Source organism: Acomys russatus, chromosome 3, assembly GCF_903995435.1.
Source record: "Acomys russatus chromosome 3, mAcoRus1.1, whole genome shotgun sequence".
Classification (NCBI taxonomy): domain Eukaryota; kingdom Metazoa; phylum Chordata; class Mammalia; order Rodentia; family Muridae; genus Acomys; species Acomys russatus.
The window spans coordinates 83,003,011-83,018,752 of NC_067139.1; the positions used below are offsets into that span (position 1 = coordinate 83,003,011).

General features: G+C 45.8%; 1 gene segment (V, D, J or C); it reads left to right on the forward strand.

Moving 5' to 3' along the window:
* The window catches only part of LOC127186787 (T-cell receptor alpha chain C region-like), a 372,003-nt gene that overhangs the window by 198,359 nt on the left and 157,902 nt on the right, over positions 1–15,742 (forward strand).

Consider the following 15,742-nt stretch of genomic DNA (forward strand, 5'->3'; position numbering starts at 1 on the left):
GCTGGTTACACATTAGTGATAAAACACAAAGTTGTATGCCCTCACTGAAAGTCCTTTGCAGATTTCTATAATTGTATTCACCAAAAAAAAAAAAAATCAAAAGATAGTATACACAAGCATTTTTGTTTTAATTTTTCATTAACTTATTTTTATTATTTGAGTATTTCAAACATCTGTACAATACACTTTGTTCATATCTACCCCTCACTTCTTCCATTCCCTGTGAGAACGTTCCAATACATATCTCTCCCAACTTATGACTTAAGAAAAAAACCAACCAGTTCAGACTGCCCACATGTATGCTAGTGTGTGGTAGCCACTTCCCTGGAGAGAAAATGCACCCTTTCCTTTCCTCCTCAGGTGCCATCAGCGGCCAATAGCTCCTCAATAAGTCTTGAGCAGCCATGCACACTGCTGTGACTCCCTGTGCACAACAGCCATGGCATAGCCAGAGGCAGCATTTCAGTGTCTCCCCGCCATCTGTTACATCCTTTCTCCTCCCTCCCTGCCAGTGTTCCTTGAGTCTAGGAGGAGGTAAGACTGATCACTTACAGTCACTTATCTAGTACTTTGAACAGCTGTGATTCCTTACATGAAGCCAATGAATAAGAAGCTTCTCTGACAGAGCTGGGAGCAGCAAAAACAATGGTTAGAAATGTTAGTACCCAGGTGGCAGTTAGGTAACCTGAACATTTACCAAAATATTAAACCAACATGCTCGCCTTTGTGCCTGTGACCTCCTCAGTCGTGGCTTTCAAGCATGATTGCCATGCCAGGCATTAATTCTGACATGTGGAGACACTTTGAATCCAATCAGGAGAGGAGTTAGTAACCCCTATGTGTTAGTACGTCAGTGGGCACATCTTCTCAGCCAGTGCTATATTACTATGGAAGAACACCATAATTACGCAGGTAACTTCAAGACTGTTTAAAATGTTTAAATGTAGTGAATTAATGGGATGTAAAGATGGCAGCTTATTAATACAGCAGAAATGAAGTATCTATTATGTAAAGATGGCAGCTTATTAATACAACAGAAATGAAGTGTCTGTTACAAAAAAAGTGGGTCTGAATATGTTTTCTTACAAAAGAACGTTAAAAGTGAAATATGAAGTTTAGACATGGATGGCCCACATATGGCTAGAGGAGGCATGGATGGCTTACATGTGATGAGGGGAGGCATGGGTGACCCACACATGGTCAGAGGAGACATGGATGGCTTACATGTGATGAGGGGAGACATGGGTGACCCACACATGGCTAGAGGAGGCATGGGTGGCTTACATGTGATGAGGGGAGACATGGGTGACCCACACATGGCTAGAGGAGGCATGGATGGCTTACATGTGATGAGGGGAGACATGGATGGCCCACACATGGCTAGAGGAGACATGGGTGGCTTACATGTGATGAGGGGAGACATGGGTGACCCACACATGGCTAGAGGAGGCATGGGTGGCTTACATGTGATGAGGGGAGACATGGATGGCCCACACATGGTCAGAGGAGACATGGATGCCTTACATGTGATGAGGGGAGACATGGATGGCCCACACATGGTCAGAGGAGACATGGGTGGCTTACATGTGATGAGGGGAGACATGGGTGACCCACACAGGGCTAGAGGAGACATGGGTGGCTTACATGTAATAAGGGGAGACATGGGTGACCCACACATGGCTAGAGGAGACATGGGTGGCTTACATGTAATGAGGGGAGACATGGGTGACCCACACATGGCTAGAGGAGGCATGGGTGGCTTACATGTGATGAGGGGAGACATGGATGGCCCACACATGGTCAGAGGAGACATGGATGCCTTACATGTGATGAGGGGAGACATGGATGGCCCACACATGGTCAGAGGAGACATGGGTGGCTTACATGTGATGAGGAGAGACATGGGTGACCCACACCTGGCTAGAGGAGACATGGGTGACCCACACATGGTCAGAGGAGACATGGATTACCCACACATGGCTAGAGGAGACATGGGTGGCTTACATGTGATGAGGGGAGACATGGGTGACCCACACATGGCTAGAGGAGACATGGGTGACCCACACATGGTCAGAGGAGACATGGATTACCCACACATGGCTAGAGGAGACATGGGTGGCTTACATGTGATGAGGGGAGACATGGGTGACCCACACATGGCTAGAGGAGACATGGGTGGCTTACATGTGATGAGGGGAGACATGGATGGCCCATACATGGTCAGAGGAGACCTGGGTGGCTTACATGTGATGAGGGGAGACATGGGTGACCCACACATGGTCAGAGGAGACATGGATTACCCACACATGGCTAGAGGAGGCATAAGTGGCCCACACATGGTTAGAGGAGACATGAGTGGCCCACACATGGTTAGAGGAGACATGAGTGGCCCACACATGATCAGAGGAGACATGGGTGACCCACACATGGTCAGAGGAGACATGGGTGACCCACACATGGCTAGAGGAGGCATGGGTGGCCCACACATGGTTAGAGGAGACATGGGTGGCCCACACATGGCTAGAGGAGACATGGGTGGCCCACACATGGCTAGAGGAGGCATAAGTGGCCCACACATGATCAGAGGAGACATGGGTGGCCCACACATGGTTAGAGGAGATGTGGGTGGCCCACACATGATCAGAGGAGACATGGGTGGCCCACACATGGTTAGAGGAGGCATGGGTGGCCCACACATGGTTAGAGGAGACATGGGTGGCCCACACATGGCTAGAGGAGACATGGGTGGCCCACACATGGCTAGAGGAGGCATAAGTGGCCCACACATGGTCAGAGGAGACATGGGTGGCCCACACATGGTTAGAGGAGATGTGGGTGGCCCACACATGGTCAGAGGAGACATGGGTGACCCACACATGGCTAGAGGAGACATGGGTGGCCCACACATGGTTAGAGGAGGCATGGGTGGCCCACACATGATCAGAGGAGACATGGGTGACCCACACATGGCTAGAGGAGGCATGGGTGGCCCACACATGGTTAGAGGAGTGCCTCACATAGGCATTCAAGACTTCACAGGGACCCTGCGGAAAGGGAACCAGAGACAGGGGGGGAAAAACCTGACTCCTGTTTTATTTTCATTTGTTTTTAGGGTCTTAAATTGGTCTCATGCCTACAGTGTCTTATTTTTTACATCAGAGAATCATTGTGTTTTGTGTTTATTCCCACAGGAGTTAGTGTGGCTCAGAAAGTAACTTAAGTCCCACCAGACACATCCAGGCAGGAAAGAGAGGGATATGGTGATGTTGGGTTGTCTCATGAAATCAGTGCTCATAGAATAATCTTGGTACAAGCCACTTCCTAGTGGGGAGATGATTCTCCTTATTTGCTGGAGTTCTTATGACCAGAACAATAGACTAGTCATTTCTTGGTGTGCTTCCAAGAAGCAACTAAAACTAAGAGCCTCATTATTTCATCCCTGTAGCTGCAAGAGTCAGTGAAGTACTCCAACACTGTGGGCAAAAAAAAAAAAAACCCAACAAGTCAGTTCCCAGAGAGTGTTGGAGTACTTCACAGCTCTCTGTGAAATGACTCATAGTGTTTATCCCATAGTGTAGGCTGAACAAATAAATACCAGGAGATGTGAAAAATAAAGTCTCCTGTGCCAAAGCCAGCTCCAGCACACAGCGTGTCATCTGTAGGAAAACCGCCCAACAAAGTGAAACGGTAGACAGTGGGGGTCTCTGCCACACCAGATGTATGAGACAAGTGTGGAAAGGCAGTGTAGCAACAATAAGCAGTCCTGAGGCAAAATCCCTGGGGCTCTGACTAAACCAGGGATACAACCCATTTGTTAGCTGTGCAAAACACAAGTGGGCTGCCTCCAGGAAGCTCACTGGCTTGCTTTTGCCAACCCAATTATGCAATTGGATTGCATAGTTGGAGTGTGCAATTGCTCCCAGCACACCTGTTGCAGAAATCCAGATAAAATGTACACCTGCAGACCCTACAAGGACCATGTGTCTTTGGCAGTGGAGCCTCTAGTCTAGATGATGGAATTCTAATTTAATTCCAGTATGAGTGTCTAATTTATTTATTTATTTATTTACAAAGGAAACAGAAGGATACTGAGAATAATTTACCTTGGAGTAATTCAATTACTCTCATTTTCAGTTGCTCCATAAACTAGTCAAACAAAGATATCTTTTTGAAATTTGGGGGTTTGACTACACACCTTCAACTGATAACTTTTTAGCATAAGATGAGAGGTAGCCTCCAGTCGATGCCTAAACATGTAGACAGCTAAGTTTGTTCAGCTTTATATTGTGGATATTGGGAATGCTTTGTAGGTTAAACATTAGAGGAGAGGCTCTGTCTTCCTGAAAACTATAACACCAATTAAACCAGCTCCAAACAACACACTGTGCTCCTGGTGACAGCTGGGCTGAGTACCTGGATTTAGGAGGCTCTCAATTCTTCCTGTTTCTGGACTTCTGAGAAGGTGAAAGCAAAGCTGCCCTGTGCAAGCTGGACCTTTGCTGCTGCCATTGTTCACTGGCAGAGACCTGCAGAGACTTCAGAACCAGAGACTGTTGGGATCTCAGTGGGAACAGAAGCCCAGAAGCCGTGCTGCCTAGCTAAGGCTTGGGATGAGAGGAAAGGAAGGGATGTGAGGACTCCTGCTTTGTCTCCCCTGCTTCCAGGGGAAGCCACGGGCTGGTGAGCATCGCTCACTTTGTAGTCAGACTGATGGTGGGAGAACAATCAAAGCTGAGGAAATGTTGGCAATCACAGGCAGATTCGTGGTATTTGTGTATTTGATTGCAGATAGAATTCCTAGTGTTTCGCTGCAGGTCTCAGGCCTCATCACAGATTAATTTACTACACTTACAAATGTTCAGTACAAATCCTGCTGGGTGCTTCCAAAGACAGCAACTCTATCTATTATCAGATATTATCCCTTTGTCAAATAAATCACACGGAAGAGCAAAGCAGTGTTTAAAATGCAATAAATAAAAAAATGCAATAAATTCTCAAGCTAGGTATGGTAGCACTCTCAAACTTGACTTTTCAATCCCCAAATAGTCACATTTCGGGCTAGCTACTGTCTGCTGCCAACGGATCCTGCACCAGCTCTGCCAACAACACCAAGCAGGGGCCACATTGACAAAAGGGAAACTCTGCCATGATGTTGTCCTCAGACCCGCAGGGACATTCAGAGTCTCCATCTGCTTAGCTACAGAGACTGCAAACCAGGATGTTGGCTGCCTGTCAACACTGGAGCTGAGGCGCAAAGAAGAGCAGACTTCAAACACTTAAAGCTGACCTTCAAGGCACACAGTGCTCTGCTGTTTAAATCTGCATCAAACAACCAGGACCTTTCAGAGACCTTCCTTGTACTTTCTTTTCATTTTTGCCGTTTGGTGTTTCTGTGGTAATTCACTCATTAAAATCATTCAATCAAATGGAAGATTCCAGAGACACACACACACTGGAGCATGCTTGATATGTACATATGCATGTGTACATGTATACATAGATGTCACATTCTATAGGACCAGATTCGAGCACTGTATCACAGACATGCTTGGTGTGTCCACTCTGAAGTGATTTTACAAATTACAAAAATGCAGACTTTTAGACTTAGCACCAAAGGCCTTGGGTTAACAGGCCAGAAGGTATGATGTCAGAACCACCCTGGCTCATGATCTCCAAAGCACAATTCTTTGGGATAAGATGACATGCTCAGATGTCTTCACCATTTTAATAGCTAGTAAATAAAACCATGTTGGATAGTTTAATTCCTGTTACAAGTCCACAAGACACAGACAGTAGAAAGATTGGCTTTTAGACATAGCTTTATTCACTGCAGAATGTAAGTAGGGCCTAGAGGCAGTAAATAAGGAGAAGACGCTGCCCTGGTTTTGGACATAATTGTTGTTCTCTGAGACAAAGGCCTGTGGGTGTTTGTCTTCTCATAAAGTCTATCCAAATTTTAAAATGAAAGCCCTCTATGCTAAATTAGCGACCTGCAACTAGATTACTAGGAGAGTCGTTTATTCATCATGAATCCTACTTGAAATGTACCTCCCAAATTATCCCACTGAATAGCACTGAAACATGTCATCTGGCTGGCTGGCTGTGTTTCTCTCAGCTAACGGCTTTCCTAACTCTGTTTTCAGTTACTGCCTGTCTTACTTACCAGGGAAAGTCAAACAGATAAGAAGCAACAGTTTGTGGTGAGCTAAGGCTTTTCTCATCTGTGTTCAGTCTGTGGCCTGTGAATCTAAGATGATCTATTTCCTGGTTGAGGCACAGCATAAGAATCAAGGTAGTGCATATGCACACAGAGCTCTGGGCTGAGGCAAACAAGTCACAATTATGCAAAGAGACGTGTGTCACATGCTGCTCTCTTACCTGCAGTGTGTGTTAATGTTTGTGTATCTCTGGAACAGAGAGTTCACATACGATTGATGAGGCATCACTCTAGGGCATGTGATGCTTCAGCCCTGGAGGGGCAACCGGGATTGGAGAAGAGTGAGCTGACTGCGCCTTCAGTTAGGTTTGTCTGTCATTCCTAAATCGGTCTGCTTCTCACAGCATTTTATTCACTGCATCAAACCATCATCTGATTGTTTTCACCAGATCTAGCAAGCACCCCCAGTCTGGTCAAATACATCCAGGCAGTGAAGAAGTCATCACGCTGACAGAATTACATTCCTAGGTGAGAAATCATCTTTCCTAATCTGCTAAAAATCCTTTCAGTGAGAGCGCGCACAGTGCTTGATGTGACAGTAAAACCTGGACAAAAACCTAGGAGCCCCCTAGAGCTAGCCTCGGCTGAGGGATCTCAGCAGAGACGCACACACCTGCAGCCCCCAGACAAGAAGGCAGAGCCGTGGCTGCTTTATCTGTGGTCTGGATCAGAGGAGATTTACAAGTGAAACTGTCTTCTTTGAAAATAGGTGCCAGGAGTAACTTTCCTCTAATACATTTTTATCTTGAATTCTTGAGTCATAGGTCACAGCTGTGCACCTCCCTCAACAACACGTACAGTTCAAGTGAAGAAAATAGAAACATCGGGCTTCCTGCTTGCGTCATGACTCTCTCCAAAGAGGACAAAGTTCATGTCTCTGAATGATGCTGATCTTCTGGCAAAGTCTCATTTCCTGCTGATACCTTATATATAGCTGTGCTACTGGCGTCCAGTCAAGTGCAGTATTACCCTCCATTAGCACATCGTCTGTTAAAACATGCAAAACTAGCGGAGGGCTAGGAAATCGTGCTTAGTATATTCATAAATGTGCTTCCACTGAGTTTAACTCAGAAGCAGTTTCATATTGATCATGGCCTTTGTTTCTACGGCTGCTCACATGTCTGCAGCTGGATTTTACACGTAGCTTCCCCATTCACTGTTTTTCAATCGTGTAGTCCATGGTCACTCCTGCACTGGGTTTCCCTTTTATTTTTACAGAAGAGTGTCCTTGATCAAGGAGATCATAAATTTGATGAGGAGTTCCTCAAGCTGGATGCGGTGGTTTAATCAAAAAGCGAGGCAGACTGAGGGGGATCCGGTCTTCAGGGTTTGGTTAGGTGCAGAGTCCTACCACCTCCACACAAACCATATGTGTGTTAATGGCCAGGGAAAGTCGATTCAAGCTCTGAGAACTGTCACTAAGAAAGGCTTATTCTGTGAAGCAATGAAAGTCACTTGGAAGAAAGCATCCTAATGGTTCTTAACTACAGCTAAGAAGGGGCAAATTGGGGCTGGAGAGATGGGTTGGCAGTTAAGAACACTTATGACTCTTGCAGAAGGCCCAGGGTTGTTTCACAGCACCCGCATGCTGCCTCACAACCATCTATAACTCCAGTCTCGGGGCATGGGAGACTGATAGTCTCTTATGGCCTCTGTAGACACCAGGCATCTACATGGCATACACACAAACATGCAGGCAAATACTCACCATCCATACACGTTGAATAAAATAAACCAATCTTTTAAAAAGAACACACATTCAATAAATAAAATCTATTATTTAAAAAGAAGATGGAGATTGTGAGTAACACACACACACACGCGCGCACGCACACACACACAAATAGGAAGTCAGAGGGCCTGGAAAACTATTTACAATGCCTGCTTCTGGAAGAAGACTCAAAAACACAATGTATTAAAAAGTTCGCTCACATCAATAAAATATCAAAGCATAGCTGTTTCAGAAATATGATTATCCAGTTACATAGAGGCAGGCAGCATCACTGCTCACTAGAGAAATGAAAGCAAACTGCTAATTGGTTACCTCTCTAGTCCTCTCAGCACCCTGCGTCATGAGGAAATGACCTAGGAACCAAAAGATTCCAAACCTAAGTACAAACTGCCCAAGGATCCATAGATTTTAAAAAACACAAAAGAGGAAATTCTGAGCTCGCCTGTTAACAGAGCTGAGCGTGTGAGGCATCGCTCCAGCATCCCTTGCTGTAAAGCCGAAAGAGCCTAAGGGACAGGATAAGTGACAGGTTCCCGCTCAGGGCTTGTGTCCTTTGCCTCCATGTAATTTTACTCAAATGTGAAATTTTTTATCTGTTTCCTTGCTGTGGGAATCGGGTTGTCTCGAATTCCACACTAAGGAAACAGAACTAAGACATTCTTTCCTGAAGCACTTTCAACGTGATGGCCAACCGGAGGCAGCTGTGACTTTACGCTGGCTTTGCTGCCCTCTAGTGTTCATAGGTTAAACTGTTTTAAAGCCAGAGGTAATAGGAGTTGTCTTTAGGGGAAACAGCAGCCTTCCCCAGCTGTAACGTCAGAGGACTCAAAAGGACTGGCTGGCTGATGATATAGTGCCCCAATAATATGGGGTGACAGGAGGTTGGAAGTAAGGGCATGTCTTGCCATGATTACACAAGGCAGAAGAGGATGTTTGGGCTTGTTGTTTTTTAAATTTCTCTTCCTCTTCCTCCTCCTCCTCCCATTCCTCCTCCTCCTCCCCTTCCTCCTCCCCTTCCTCCTCCCCTTCCTCCTCCCATTCCTCCTCCTACTCCTCCTCCCTCCCTCCCCCTTTCTCTGCTGCTAGCTTCATGTGTGTCTATTGTTTATGTTTGTTCCTTTTTTTGTTCAGATAAACGGGAACAAGAGGAACTGATAAGTAAGTGATTGCAGGGAGCATTGTATAATACACACTTCATGGCAAGCGCCCAGACTTTATTAGGCCTCCAGACCTTAGCACAGCTGACTCCATGGTGGATGCACCATTCAGACCATGAAGACAGTATTAGCTGCCAACGTGAAAATATAGACCCAATCCACCAAAGCCCACGGTTCTGGGAAAGTCTCTAAATGTACTAACCTTGCTTTTTTGCCTCTGTAGCTCCACACATGCCAATCCAGGGTGTGGATTTACGCTCAAAAGGCCACTCTGAGAAAGGCTAGCTGCTAAACTCGATCCTGAATACCCATGTAGTCACTGACCACCTAATAAAGACTTTCTACTGACTTAAGCCCGTGTCCCCCACAACAACTTGACATGTGATATTTAGGATTCTAGAGCACACTGAAATCCCTCTAGCACTCTCAATAGTTAGTGATGCAATCAGAGGTCCAAGGAAGCCATTTCCACCAGGCAGGGTGGATGGGATGCAGAATCAGGACTGACAAGTCAATTGCAGAAACAGAAGACAGCTGTGTGCACGTGAGGGCTGCCTAGACTACAGCTGTGGGAGCCTGCTTCTGCGAGGTGGCACAGTGACCCAAGTACTTGTTTCCTGACCCCACATCTCTGCCAGAGACTTCTGGCACAGCTTCCCTCTTCATGAAAACTGGAGGAAGAGAGAACTGAAGCCTCACACCACCTGCCTAAAATCAGTGCGACTGTCCTTCCCAGCAGTGGGAATGCATACAGAGGTCCATGAAGACATGGAAGTGTTTAACCACTGTGTTCCCCAAACTTCAGCTCTTAGTTTTCCTGTATAGATAAGGAATTTCAATTATCCCCAAATCAACACATTTTGAGAATTACATCATACATACTTGAAATAAATATGAGTTCCTGTTCTGGTAGTGGTTTTGCCAGAAGTTTAAGCTCTTAGCTCAGTGCCACCATGAAAGATTTGAAAATTGGGCATTTTAAAACATGTGTTCAAAATCAAAAGGTCTATCAGTGTCTTTCTGAAAAATCACTTCTGCAAAACTTATCTCTATCAAGCCAGGCACGGTGGTGCATGCCTCTAATCCCAGTACTAGGGAGGCAGAGGCAGGTGGATCACTGTGGATTTGAGGCCAGCCTGGTCTACAAAGTGAGTCCAGGACAGCCAAGATAACAATAGAAAAACCCTGTCTCGAAAATAAAAAACAAACAAACAAACAAAAATCAAACGTATCTCCATCAACGTAGCACAGCACCAGGTGATAAAATGATCACCCATCTCTTTTTACAAGAGGGAGACTCAGAAGAAACGGGGAAGTGACCAGAGAAGAGGCTCGGCCACAGTTGCCCCTCTGTTCCTCAGAATGCAGCTGTCTTCTCTAAGCCCACCTGACAGTGATGGTACAAGTCAATATAAATTCATCTGGACACTGAAAAGATCATACTAAGCCAGAAATTTCCAGATGACCAAAGACATTTGCTGATCTGTTCAAGTAAGTCACGCTTTGGAATTTATAAGATCTTTGCCCTTAAAATCAGAACTCAAGCACAGCTTCTCTGTTGAGGTCAGATAACACAGTGGGAGCGCTCATCCATGGTGGAATGGAAAAGTCAAAGTTTCACACCATTTTCATGGAATTAGCCTTAATTGTGCTGGGTATTATTATGCCACCTAGGCTGGTGTCATCTGAGAGGGGGGAACCTCACTTTAAAAATGCCTCCATAATGCCAGGCTGCAGAGAAGCCTATAGGACATTTTCTTATTTAGAGATTGATGAGGGAGGGCCCAGCCCATTGTGGGTAGTGTCTCCCTGGTCAGGTGGTCCTGGTTCTATGAGGAAGCAGGCTGAGCAAGCCATGGAGAGCAAGCCAGTGAGCAGCACCCCTCCATGGCCTCTGCATCAGCTCCTGCCTCCAGGCTCCTGCCCTGCCTGAGTTCCTGTTACGGCTTTCTTCCTTGATTAAACTACATAAACTCTTTCCTCCTCTACTTGCTCTCTGGTCATGGTGTTTCATTGCAGCAACAGAAATATTAACTAAGACAAGTTGGTATCAGTACTGTGGAGTATTGCTGTACGCATCTCGATGAGTTCTAAACATCTTTATAAATAGTACTGATAAGGTCAAAGAGTTGCTTGTATATCTAGAAAAAGAAATTATTCCATTCCCTGAAGTACCTACAAAAAAAAAAAAATCACTTTTGAGAAACAAACAAACATCAGTATCTTTAGGCTCTAGTTTCTCCTCTGGTGTTTTATGATCCTTCACCAAATAAGTATTTTGTTCTTTTTTCATGTTCCCTTTAAAAACTCAGGGTATCATTTAATTAATTACAATGATGCATTGTCATCCTCTGACTATCATTTTCTTCCTAGGAGACACTGTCTACTAAAACAAGGCACTGACTGACAGTTTTGCCTTGATTCTAGCATTCCTGACTCTGCCTTCCTCCTCCTCCTCCATGACCGTGGTCCTAGAGGGCTGTCCTCCTCCTCTTCCTCCATGACCTTGGTCCTAGAGGGCTGTCCTCCTCCTCCTCCATGACCCTGGTCCTAGAGGGCTGTCCTCCTCCTCCTCCATGACCTTGGTCCTAGAGGGCTGTCCTCCTCCTCCTCCATGACCCTGGTCCTAGAGGGCTGTCCTCCTCCTCCTCCATGACCTTGGTCCTAGAGGGCTGTCCTCCTCCTCCTCCATGACCCTGGTCCTAGAGGGCTGTCCTCCTCCTCCATGACCCTGGTCCTAGAGGGCTGTCCTTTCAATGATCTTTGTTTGGAAATACTTCCTAGGACCTCCCCTTTCAACTGCTGGTTAAAAATATATAAGTAGGAAATATACTTAGGACTTTACACAGAAGTCATTGCTCACATTCCCTTTCTTGTTCGCGTCAGTATGCTGCTCCTCCTGTGCAGACTCATTCTCCCACTCTCTTTACCAAGGCTGCCTAAAAACCATGTGGACTTTTTATGTCCACCCCGGCTCTGAATAATGACATGGAGGCGTATTTATTTATAATAGCTGTAGGCCTTAGCTTACTCTTGTTCCTAACTAGCCCTTATAACGTGTGCTAACCTGTCTCATACATCTGACTTTCTCCATGACCTATAGGCGCGCCCTCTTGCACCTCTTTCTTTCTGAGAGCTCCTATCTCTGTTAAACTCCTGCCTGTCCTCTCCTGACTTTGCTATAGGCCATTCAGCTCTTTATTAATCGAATCAGAAGGTTTTGGAGGGGTATGTGTGTACAAAGTATGACGCAACCATAAGAAGAACAATACCAAAGTCCGATCTGTACTCGGATCTCTGCTGGTACAGAAACCAGCATTTGAATAACACAAAGCCGACCACTACATGGTGTATGAAAAAGTTCAGCCCAACAACTAGCTTCCCTGTTTACACTTCTTTCTTTTTCTCTTACTCATGAGAAGTACGATAAAAAGAAATAACAGCAGTGTCGTTTTTACAAAATGAATAGAATTCCCAGTTTATAAAGAGAAGACTTGAAATCTCAACCAATTAAGTAGCTTTACCTAAAAGAATAGCCAAAATCTGAAATCTGACCATGTCACTGCTGAGGAAGATACAGATCTCTTCTGCACTTTGCTCTGATCACTCACATTTGTGAAACAGAGCATTCTTTTGTTGGGGGAGGTCTGTGAATGGCTTCTTCTGTGACAAAATACATCAAATTGAGCCAAATTTATGATGAAAAGGCAGGTTTGTTGGGTGCAGCTCTCAGGTGGGTTCATAGGCCCCACAAGAAGGGGTCGGTGAAGTGGAAAAGCCATGCTGGAGTAAGGGCGTCTTAAAGGAGAGTGAGGGGAAGTCGTGATGTGATGGCGAGGTGCTGGGTTTATAGCCTTATTTGATAAGTTGACGGCTCTGTAGATGGGTCTTAAGTCCACGGTCACTTTGGAATCCGGAACGAGAGTTTGGCTATGTCCAGTGTTTTGTAAGGGCTTTTAAAAGCACTGGCTCCTGGTCAGAATGGCGGAGACCTCTTAGCCCAAGCCAACTAACTACACTTTGTCCCAAGACGCCTGACTTAACAGTCTGTATCCTGATAGTACATACAAGAGGAGATTGAGCTTTTCGACAGAAGGGATGGCCGAATACCTGTGTACTTACAAAAACTAATTAGCTCTCTAAAGGCTTGATTTCCCCTTCGTTATATAAGGACAGCTGACACTGCGAAGCGCTGTGGGGATCAATGCGCACGGTCATGAGTCGTTACTGATGGGGCTCCTGAGTCATGAGAGAAACTCCGTGTCTGTCCCTTGCTGTGGCACGCCCTTTCTTTCATTCTTCTGCCTTCCCGTTTATAAAATGGGGATGGCAGGATAGCTAGTTACCAAGAAGAGACTTGATATTCTGAGAGCATATATAGGGGGAGGAGGTCTCCCTCAGTCACAGACATAGGGGAGGGGAGAAGGGGAGAAATGAGAGGGAGGGAAGAACGGGAGGAAACGGGGAAGGGCTAACAATCGAGATGTAATATGAATAAATTAATAAAATAAATTAATAAAATTTAAAAAATGGGGATGACAGAATTCTCTAACTCATAAGATTAAGTAGTACTAGTTAATTCATAAAGTTACCTTCTTAAAACGCACTTTCAGCAGATTTATTGCTTATGGAAATAGACCTAACGAAAAATTTAAGACGTAATTAGTTTCCATCTTTGGCCTCCAGAGGGCAATGTTGCATAAGTTGAATGTCTGAGCTAGGGGAAAAAAGAAAAAAAAAAAACTCGTCACTCCAGAGAGCCTCTTACCCCACAGCTCTCTGAGGTGCCATTCTAAGTAGAAACGGCTACAGAGCAGTCATTGCCAAGGGAGCTTCTCTGGGTTAATAGTCTCCAAGCCTTGTCCTCGGGGAGCCCTTGAATCGGTTTCTTCCCAAGCTCAGGGAGTTTTCCCAGAATACATCTCTCAGCCTTCTCACTGCCTAAACATGTTACCAGTGACCACTCTGCTGCTCGGCTTCTTCTTCTCACTGAGTAAGTCTTATTTCAGCTCTCCCTTTTGTTTCCACGGACGGAACATGTTCCTAGCCTGAATCTACACAGGGAAAGCAGTCTCATGCCGTGTAGGTCTGTCCTGGTCTCATTGATTCTGCACTGGCGTTACAGGAGGAAACAGGGCCCAGTCAGTGGTCCAGCCTGATGCCCACGTCGCCGTCTCTGAAGGAGCCTCACTAGAGCTCAGATGCAGCTATTCCTACGGTGCAACACCTTACCTCTTCTGGTACGTCCAGTATCCTGGCCAGAGCCTCCAGCTTCTCCTCAAATACTTCGCAGGAGACACCCTTGTTAAAGGCATCAACGGCTTTGAGGCTGAGTTTAGGAAAAGCAACACCTCCTTCAACCTGAGGAAATCCCAGGCCCACTGGAGAGACTCAGCCACGTACTTCTGCGTGCTGAGCAGCACAGTGCCTGAGGCTGCAGGGGGAGCTGAGCACAAACCTCCTGAGGCTTTCTGTGCTGGGAGCACACCACGAATGACTCACAGCAAGGGCACTAGCAACGGAAGTGAAGGCATTGTGGGAGCAGGGATGTGGAGAATGTTTGCCTCCTAAAAAAGAAACGGAAATTTAACATATGATGTCAGAATGAACCTAGGGGCGATCCTCCGGCGAGTGTCCTTCTGCGTGGAGACACTGCACTCTAGAGACGTTGCGCTCAGAACGACAGCAGAATGTGACCAAACCTGATCTTCCCCCCACCCCCACCCCCCACACACACACGCACACTCCTCTACCAAATGCTCCTTAGATCACCAATATTTGTGTTTCAACAGTAGTTAACAAAGGCGTTTCTGGCTCCAACATGAGTTATCAAAGATTTTGCACTCACCCCTCACGTGTAACTCATTGAGAAATCAATTTGGCCCTACTTTTAAAAATCGATCTACTCTCTGGTTGCCATTGCCTGTTTGACCAAGCTGTAACGGACTTCCAAAGGCCTTGCTGCACGGTCTACTACAGGACACTCTGAACAAAACAACCAGTGAGGCTCCTCAACCCAAGACCACGCTACACTTGGCTCACATACTTGCAGTAGTGTCCTGTTTTTCCTAGAGTAAAAGCAAAGTCCTCGCTGTAGCCTACTGTAGTCCCTGCAGTAGACAAGGCCACGACTCACTATATTTTAGAGGCTTGTTGAGAAATGTCAATCCTGATTTCTAAAGACAAGTGAAAATATCTTATAGAAACTATAGTAAAATATGAACATCTTCACATAAAAACAAATGGTGAGAATTCATTCTCAGACTTCTAAAAGAAACACTTTGGTGTCACAGTCTACTTCTCTTTCTCTTCCTCCTTCCTCCCTTGTGATTTCTTCATCCCCTGACAAGGTCCTGTTTACTTCCATCACACACACACACACACACACACACACACACACACACACACGTGTTTGTCTTTCTGAATTTGGCTTCTTCTTAGTATAATGATTCTCAGGGGTGAGGAAGAGGGCCAGCAAGAGTAACCAGGGGCAGCTGGACTCAGAGGCACACACGCCTGTAATCTCAGCCCTGGGGAGGCAGAGGCAGGCAGAGCTCTGTGAGTTCGAGGCCAGCCTGGTCTACAAAGTCAGTCCAGGACAGCCAAGGCTACACAGAGAAACCCTGTCTCCAAAAA